The sequence below is a fragment of the Triturus cristatus genome, chromosome 6 (genome assembly GCF_964204655.1).
Source record: "Triturus cristatus chromosome 6, aTriCri1.1, whole genome shotgun sequence".
NCBI lineage: Eukaryota > Metazoa > Chordata > Amphibia > Caudata > Salamandridae > Triturus > Triturus cristatus.
The window spans coordinates 904,090,824-904,100,818 of NC_140589.1; positions in this window are offsets into that span (position 1 = coordinate 904,090,824).

Here is a 9,995-nt window from a genome sequence, read left to right on the forward strand (position 1 = left end):
TGGCGGCATGTTGTAGAGTGGATGTGGTGTGTTGTTGGGTGTCATACAGTGTACTACAGAGACATAGAGTGGATGGGCATGGAGTGGAGTAGGGTGTAATATAGTGGCATAGATTTTAGTACTGTATTGTAGAGTGTAGTTGCGTATAGTGGGGCAAAGTGTCGTCAAGTGGAGCAGCTAGAGTAGGGTATAGAGCAGTGACGTAAAATGGGATAAAGTGTAGTCGAGTGAAGTATAGTGGAGTGGAATACTCTGGAGGGAGTTAGTATAGAATAGAGTAAAGTGCAATAGAGTGGAGTAGCATGTTGTAGACTATAGTGGCTTAGCTTACAGTCGAGTAAAGTATAATAAATTTGAGTACCATGTTGTACAGTAGAGTGAAGTGGGGTGTCTCACAGTATTGGAAAGTGATGTAGACTGCAGTAGAGTGGCATACAGTCTTATTGATTTTTATAGAGTGAAGTGGTGCACAGTCCAGTGAAGTGTTGTAAAGTGGGTTACAGTGGATTGGCATACAGTGTTATAGAGTACAATAGCATTGATTGGTGTAGAGTGGAGAGGTATACAGAGGAATAGTGGAATAGTGGATTAGAGTGGAATACTGTTTCAGAGTAGAGTTGTCTGGTTCACCAACTCCTCAGGGTTGGAACGATGCTCAAAGATGGTCCACCTCTCAATTGCCTCAAGTCTGTTTGCAATAATAGCTCAGATCATTGAAGTGATCAAGCGAGGCAAGGAAAGGGTGGGGACAGTGTTGAAGGAGACCAAAAAGACAAAGAGAAAGAAGCAATAAGAAGACCATACAATACTCTATACCTCTCTACTTATTCACCTTATTGTACTTGGGTAACTACCTGTAAAGGAAAAGAACTTCTCAGTGTGTATAGCAGGAATGCCCCCCCTTGGTACCATTAAATAATAGTCGTGCAGTAGAAAGTAGAAATGACAAAACAATAAACAAGGAATGGGTAAGACTATAGGTAATATGTCTAGGACCTTGAGATAGGTATAGGTATAGAATATAACCTACCCTTGGAACCTTGAGTGTTGCATCACAGGGGATGTAAGAGACTGACGTATACTGCTCTACCACAATCCCCTGTTAGAGTAAGGATAAGAAAACACAAGCATCAGAATTAGACCAAAGTACTTATTCAGTGCGTGAAAAATACACTGTATCACTCCTCCTTTAACCCCAAGGGAGGACCAACCAGCAGTAAACATTTGTATGCCCAAAAGGGTTGTAATCACGATATCATGTATCTTTCCCCAAAATCTCATATGCTTTAGTATGAAGTTCCAGTAGGAAAAAGAATATTATCTTTAAAATTTTCCACGTTGAACAATAAACAAAAATGAAACTACCGCATTTGTAGACTTTGGCTCAGTAATGAATGTCGCAAATGCGTATATCCGTATGTCCCCTGCAAGAGCTCAAGGAAATCTGAGCTCGGCAACGGGGGAAGCAGTATGAAAGAAAATAGCAACTGTATTCTCCCGCAAGAGTTTACAGAATGTGTAACTCGCTCACAGCACAAGTAATGACAAGAATCACATGCCCCAAATGGCACTGGTATTTCTACCACCCGCAAGAGACTACATACGTGTGTCTCGCCAACAGGGAGGAACAGCTAGCGCTTTACCAAGAAAGGATATGCGGCCCAAAACAAAGAGACTCCAAGCGACTGCGGAGTCCCGGGAACTCTCCACCCAATGTAGAGAAAGCCGTAATGCAGAATGTGCGAAACAAAAAGGCAGGTTGTAACCAGGCAACCCGACTTGAGAAATGAGGTGGTGCAACCGCACCCTTACCAGATCCCTGCACCAGCTCAACACGGCTGATTCACAGACTCTGGCCTGGTCCACTGAATAATCGGCAATGTCGTGGGGAGCGGAAGTGATTTTATCCGCATTCCGCTCTCCCGCCGATGTCGACGTAAAGCCACTAGGACCCATGGGACTTGTAGTCTCCTGAGTCCTGGTGGTCTGTTTGCACAATAGGAAAGGCGTAGGATCTTGCCCGGGTTCAAGTAGGTATTATGACAAGAGTTGAGTAAAATGGGGTTCAGTGGCATACAAAGAGTTGTGCACAGTGTCATATTGTGGACTAGAGTATAATAGAGCAGAGTAGAATGTTGCACAGTAGCATACAGTATAGTACAGGGTTATGCAGCGGAGTAAAGAGGTATATCAGTTGAGTGTCGGACAGTGGCATACAGTGTAGTAGAGTGTTGTAGAGTTGAGTTGCGTAGAGTAGTATGTGAAAAAGTGCAGCTGCACAGAGTGGATTGTTGTATAGTAGCGTAGAGTGAGGTAAAGTATTGTACATTTTAGTAGAATCAAGAGGAGTGCTGTGACATAGGTGAGTAAAGTACAATACAGTGCAATGGTGTGTCATAGAGTAGAGTGGCATAGAGTGGAGTGTACTGGTGTAGCGTAGGTAGTCAACTGTTATAAATTGGAGTGGGATCTCGTACAGTAGAGTTGAGAGTTGGGCTGTATAGAAAAGTGCTGTTAGTGTTGTAAATTGGAGTATACGGCCATAGAGTGGAGTATACAGTTTGACAGGGGAATGTACGAGGATAAAGTGGAGTAGAGTGTCATAGAGTGCCATGGTGTGTGCTAGACTTTTATAGAGTGGAGTTATATAGAGTGGAGGAGAGTGTCATACAATGGAGGTGGCTTAGAGTGGAGTGGCATACACTGTACTGGTGTTGAGTGGATTGCTGTAAAGTGGAGTAGCATAGAGATGAATAATGAACAGTACAATATTGTTCTGTGGAGTGGTATAGAGTAAAATAGCGTAGAGTGATGTGGTGTACAGTGGAGTGGCGTAAAGTGAAGTGGGGTAGAATGGTTCAGCATAGTGTCGATGGCATACACTGAAGTGGCATAACATAAAGTCAAGGAAACTATCATAAATTGGAGCGGCATCCCATACAATAGAGTGGAGTGCTGTGTCATACAGTGTTGAAAACTGTCGTAGAGTGGATTAGAGTGTTGAAGAATAGAGTGTAAGGTCACAGAATCAAGTGCAAATTTGGACATTGAAGTATACGGGGATAGAGTGGAGTAGAATCTAATAGTGTACCATAGGGTGTAATGGAGATTTATAGAGTAGAGTTATATAAGGTGGAGGAGAGTACACTGGAGTGGCGTACAGTGGAGTAGCATACAGTGGAGTGACATAAAGTGGAATAGAGTAGAGTAGTGTAGCATAGACTGGAGTGGCATACAGTGGAGTGTCATAGAGTGTACTAGTGTAGAGTGTAGTAGTGTACAGTGGAGTGGCGTAATGTGCAATAGCGCATAGTTGAGTAGTGTACACTGCAGTGACGTACAATGAAATGGTGTAGACTGGAGTGACATACACTGGCATGGGGTAGACTGCAATCGAATGGTTTTGAGTGGAGTGGAGTCCAACGGAATAGTGTAGGATGGAGTGGAGTTGCATACCTTGGAGTGGCATAGAGTAGAGTAGCATCCACTGGAGTGGCATAAGAGGAATAGCATAGAGTAGAGTGGTATATAGTGGAATGGCATAGAGTGGAATAGCATATGCTGGAGTAGCGTATAACAGAGTGGCATACAGTGGAGTGGCGTACACTGAAGAGGCATAGAGTGGAGTTGCACACAGTGGAGTGGCATACACTAAAGAGGCATAGAGTGGAGTTGCTTACAGTGTAATAGCGTAGAGCACGGGTCTTCAATCTGTGGGGCGCGACCCCTGGGGGGCGTGGAGTCCTAGAAAGGGGGTCGCGCATTCCCGTTGGACTTTCGCCTTTAACTGCCTGAATCTGGAATCCAAAACGTTTGTTCTTCGTTTTGGATTCCGAATAGTGGCATCTTCAGGCGCTCTCTGATTGGAGGACATCGTGAAAGTATGTAGCGTCATCGGTGATTGTCCTCCAATCAGAGAAATTGAAGAATGAACACCAGGAAATGCCTCTTCATGCTTCTTCTTCGTGGCTGCATTCGAAATACGATCTTGTGGCTGTTTGCTGGTTTCCACGGCAACCGGAACTTCGGTTGGTTTCTCTAGTATGTACCAACGAAAACTGCTAGCACGCAACACCAGTGAGGACAGTAAACTAACCCAATTAGTTTAAAGAAATATAAATAGACATTAAAAAATGTAGGGCGCATTCAGTGTTTACATCAGCGCCGTCGTTAAGTTCCCGCCTCCCACCCCCGCTCCCTTCGGTGTCAGTGAAGCCCATCCGAGCTGCTGTGTTTGTTCTCCGGGGGCGCTTGTCAGTCATTTCTAATTAGGTTTACGAAGTCAGAAGTAGTAGATTAAGGGAGATGTTACTGTAAATCCAAGCAGAAATGTGAGGCATGAAGTGGCTGCAGGGAATGAGCTCACACTTGGACTGCTTGGGAGATCATTAAGTAGGGAGCATGTTGCTGGAACCAGTGGAAAAATAAGTGATATTGTTCTTTTCAGAGCTGAAAATAGTTCCCTTGCACTCTCACTCCTCTCTCACACAGTTAATCTCATCCCTATCACTCCCCTCACACTCACTCATGTCATTCACCTGGGTCTCACTCACAATCATCGTGCTTGTGCTTCTTTTGCTCTCTCCCGCTCCTCCCCTCCCACCCCTCACTCAGACTGACATTCTCACTCAAGATCTTTTCCTAGTATAGAAAGTAACGAGTAGCATCTCCACCTGGCACCATGGATTGAAGAGCGTGTGAGGGGCTGTACTAAGATTCCTCCTCACCAACCAAACCCCTTTTGCCCCCAGCTGACCACATTATACAGAGCCACCATTGGCACCCAGTTACCATTGTGACAGGAACATGGTGTGCGTGTGGTATTATGCATGTGTGTCTCTGGGATCCGGAGTGGTGCATACTTCTCCGCATCCATTGGGATCATGGATCTGGCCCTCTAGAATCGGTCTCATGCCAGGACATTACAGAAAGGAAAGTTGCACCTGCAAACCAGAAGGAGGGGACACGGGTGTGTCCCTGAAAAAAGTGGGCCATCTGCAGGAACCCACTAGGCTGCCTCTGCCCCACCTCCTCCACCATGCCCTGGCTTTTCACCCCTCAGACCCACACACAAGCATACACGCACGCACACACACACATTCTTATCACCAAAAATTCACACCCACCCTTTCCCCACTGCTGTCTTTGGGTTTCCTCTGCTAAAGTAAGTCAGACAACCAATAGCACGAGGTTGTAATAGTGAACGCAGGCTGGAGAGCATTTCTCATAGGTTCAGCCGGGTGCATGCTGATTTGCCTTGGCTGTGCTTTCAGACTTTTTATACTTTGCTTGATATCACCAAAAACTCTACACTGTGTTTTATGACTATTTAAACATTCTCTAAATATGTTATTAGTACATGAGCTGATACTGTGTTTCTGTGTTAAAGTACACTTTTCACACATTCCCATTCTCTTCCATCCTCTGCTCGAAACCTCGTCACTCCTTCCATACATCTTTGTCTTTTATTCCCATTTCTTTTCTTTCACTTTTGTCCTGTTGCTGACATAACCCATATAATGTTGTCAAATGTGCAGCTTTCACCATAGTAAGCCCTGGTGGACCCTTCGCTGTTTTTCTGTTTAGAAGATTGTCCATGGCAGGGGGGTGTATTCCGCCCTTACCTCCTTGTCGAACTTCCTGTCTCTCTTCCTATCTCCTCTCCCTTAATTTCCTTCAAGTTGCTTCTTCACTTCCGGTTTTGTTTTGGCCCATGCAATGCCATGAGTGACACAAGGGTACTGCAATCCAATAATGCAGCTAGGTCTTAGTTATATTTTGGGCCATTGTATACTATGATAACTTCATGACATGGTGATGACAAGCCTGTATATAATTGGGTAATGGGTGTTGAGAATGAAAAGGCAGCCATATTGTTTATACTACACTTGGCTGCGTTCAGTGTTAGGGTCTTTAGATATAGGTAAGTAGTAGGTCCCTACCTATTACCACTTTAATACATTGGTAATAGGTTGGGAAATTATTACATTCTTTGAAATAAGTGTACTGCCTTGTACAGCAGTAGTTTCACAAAATATATTGAACTTCCTCTAAAGTACCTCAGTGACAGATACACTAAGCTTAAATGCTTTATAACTTAAGAATACCTACCCTATTTAACTGCTGTACCCAGAAAGCATCATCTATGCACCATAATGTATAACCCTGCTAAATGTCATGTAAATCCATTCACTGGTTTTCACACTACTTTAAATACAATAGTCGATACATTGATTGAAAAAAGCTTTTTAGAACCCCTTTTTATCTTGGCACTCCCTTAACGACACACCACGAAAATTTACATCATCTCAAAATTTAGAAAATGCTATAGGTTTAGATATTATTGTACTGATTTATCAAATGGGTGGAAAGTTATTAGGGAGCTAATATCTGAGGAATTCCTATCTTTGGGAATACAACTATACTACAGGGTGACAATCAGATTGAATGTAATTTTTTTATTTTTATGTATTGCATTTTTTATGTATTTGTTTATTGGTTCAGATAATCATTTGGCTATAAATGTGTCTTTTAGTTGTTCATGTAGTAATTTTGAAACCTTATATGTGCAGTCTAGTTTATTTTTGCGGCTTACGTGCTACTTTTAGTAGCATTGCCCTACATATAAAGACCGAAGTGAAAGAAAACCAATCATTGCTGTTATAAAAATTGAGGTTATTATTTGTTTTCCTAACAGCCAATTACAATAGTTTGTGTAGCTCAGTGCTAAGTTTTGTTTCCATTTAGTGCACAGAAACATGGTTTTTGTTTGGCTTGTTAGACACAGTTATATTTTGTGAGCCAGAGAGCATGCAAAGAAAACATATGTAGATTAAGATGTATTCATTTTGTTATGTATTTTATGTTTATATGTTTTCATTAGCATGTGACCATGAATGGGCCTTTCAATTGTTCATGTAGTAGATCTGAAAATGTACCTATGCAGTCTAGTTTATTTTTTGGGATTCCCTGCTACTTTAAGTAGGATTGTGCAACTGAGGGCCAAATTGAATCATTGGTATTGTTAAAATTGAGATAATTTTTTTTCCTGGTGGCCACTTATCATGTCCTGGCTTAGTGCTAGGTACATTTTTTATTTTGTTGCACAGGGGAGCACCAGAAAGATGTCTTTTATTTTGCTTGTTGGACCAGTTTTATTTTGGGAATCAGAGAGCACGCAAAGAAAACCTATGAGATGTATTCTATTCATTATGTATTTGTTTAAGGGTCTACATTAGCATGTTACTATAAATGGATATTTCAGTTGTTCATGTAGTAAATCTGAAACTTTACATGTGCAGTCTAATGTAGTTTTGGGCTTCCTTGGCACTTTTAGTAGTATTGTGCTACAAGCTATCACTAAGCTGAAAAACCGTATAATCAAAAAAATACTTGGGGGCTGCAAGAGGCCAAGCACGCAAGATGGCTGCACAAGCGTGAGGCACCAGCGTCCTGGGCCGTAAAATACAAAATAATCCTCCCCAATGTACAGCCACGCTGTATGAGAAGCATGATCTACGACACTTAAAGCAGCGGGCACTGGCAGCATTGCAGCTAATTTAGTCAACAACAGTACTTGCAAAGAACACTGCGAGACACAGATGGAGGAGGTGGTACGAGGCGGCTGATGAAGACATGGCGAGGCTCCATGTAAATCGAGCCAGGGGCGTGAAGCAGAGAAACAGCCAGACCGCGAATGCCACGCAGCAAATAAAGTGAGGAGGGGCACGGGAGGCCCTAAACCTGACAAATCGATTCCGGGCCGTGCCACACCTATTATACCAGTGCTAGCTCCAACCACCTGGACGGGGAGACCCGGGAATGTGCCAAGTCGAAATTAGCAGGCCCCACGTACAGTCACCCAGTCCCCACCACTTGGACAACTGAGGCTGGCCTGTGATCTGTCCCGCCGCGGTTTAAATAGCGTGGGGCAAATTAGCAAATTAGCAAAATTATAGTGACTGAGGGAAGAGGCTCAAGGAAACAACTCAGGCATATGACACTGCCCTTGATTAACTGCTCTCATGTGTAGGCCTAACGCTCCATACTGAGAAGCCTGCGAGACCGGAAAGGAAGAAAGCACAGAATAAGAATAGAGAAGGTGGAGCACAAATGACAGACCACTACGGGAGAGTCTCTACCGATGGAGGAGCTAATTGACAAGGCATAAAATTACAAGCCAAGATGTTATCCCCGGTAAATCAGCCTGTACCACCGTATCAGAAGCACATAGACTCCAATTAAAAGTACACAAAGTGCTGCCACTGCATGGGTAACAAGTTTAATCAAGTCAACTGCACCACAGGCATGGGCAGAACTGATAATAAATAAGCTAAGTTGCCCTTCAAGGCACATAAGGTTTCGCGCACGCAACAAGATGACTCAGAATAGACTGGAACAGATCCCCCCTCAGACACCACTCAGAGCCCAGATGATGACTTGAAGTCCCTACGTCTCACCAGGAAGCATAGTCTCAATTCCATTGAGACCAAAATGGATTCTATGTGAGCCCTCATGGATTTCATTGCCCAAAAACACGAAAAACATGATAGCCATATTACCGAAGCGGAACATAGGATATCAGAATTGGAAGACACATCAGAGGGCAGGAAGGAGCAACTACCGCAAATGGACTGCCTGTTAAAAGTTATTGCAGCCAAAATTTAAGATTTGGAAGTGTGCTCACGGCACAATAATATACGCATACTAGGACTACCCGAAAGTGAGAATATGGGACACATGAAAGAATGTGTTGAGCGTATGCTGCAAACTGTTTTTGGTGCCAACACTTTCTCCCCACAACTGGTGATCAACGGAGCTTATCGATCACTAGGACAACACCCTCCCCCGGGTGCCGCTCCTAGACCCATAATTGATAGACTTCTTAATTATCATGATCGAGACGTCACCCTCCGTCTAGCCAGGGAGAAGAGACAACTTGAATTTGAAGGGAACATGGTCAAGTTTTACCCAGATTTCACTGCTGCAGCGCAAGATGCTAGGAGAAAGTTTGTGCCAGTGAAAAGAAAAATACAACAAGCCCAGGTCGACTACGCAGTGATGTACCCAGCACTCCTTAGGGTTACCCACCAAGGAAAACAATACTTTTCATTAATCCTCAACAGGTAGAAGTCTTCCTGAACCATATTGGCCAAAACATGTCCAGAACGAGCTCAGTCTGTATTTTACATAAAGTTTCAGTGTAGCTATTTAGTAAGATACTAATTTTACTTTTCTCTTTGTATTCATTTGTCAAAATGATTACATAAAAAATGCATTTTTCTTCTTCACAGCAACACCCGAGGTTGCAATGACATCAGTAGTCACTAATACAAATGACAAAGTGTAAAACAGATACTTAGACATATTTTACACAACGTTTGAGTCTAGCTGTTTAGTAATATATTGGTGTAACTTTATTTTAGCAACACATTTGTACGAAAAAACTATTACAAAACTTATCTTTCAACAACTGAATTCATGAATAAAACATAACTGCCAAACACTCATCAAACTACCCACTGTTACCCAAAGTCATGGGGAATCAAAAACTGCTGCAAAATTAGTGCAATGCACAATCTGTAACAAGGCCCTTTCTAGAGGGACGAACAAACAATATTCATAGAAAATGTCTACAACTGGTGATCTAGCAGAGAGAAACTGGAGAACCATCTACATCAGTGGCAGCAGCAACAATTCCCAGCCAGAAAGTCCCTTCAGAGGTGCAGACTACTACAACAGATATGGCTCCAGATTTTTCAAGAATAGCCACGCATTGCATGAACTGCAGTGTTGTTATGAGTGCTGGTGAGCGGTGTGTTACGGCTATTCGCAATGCTGCAAAAAATCATAAATGCTCATTTCTTTCCCCTTTTGTTTCTTTCGCACATTTCTCAGTGTACATTTTTGTTATTCCTCCTGTCCCAGTTGCCTTTTTTGTTACCATAAAAAAGAATAACAACATTTAAATACTTTATAACATCACTAAAAAACAA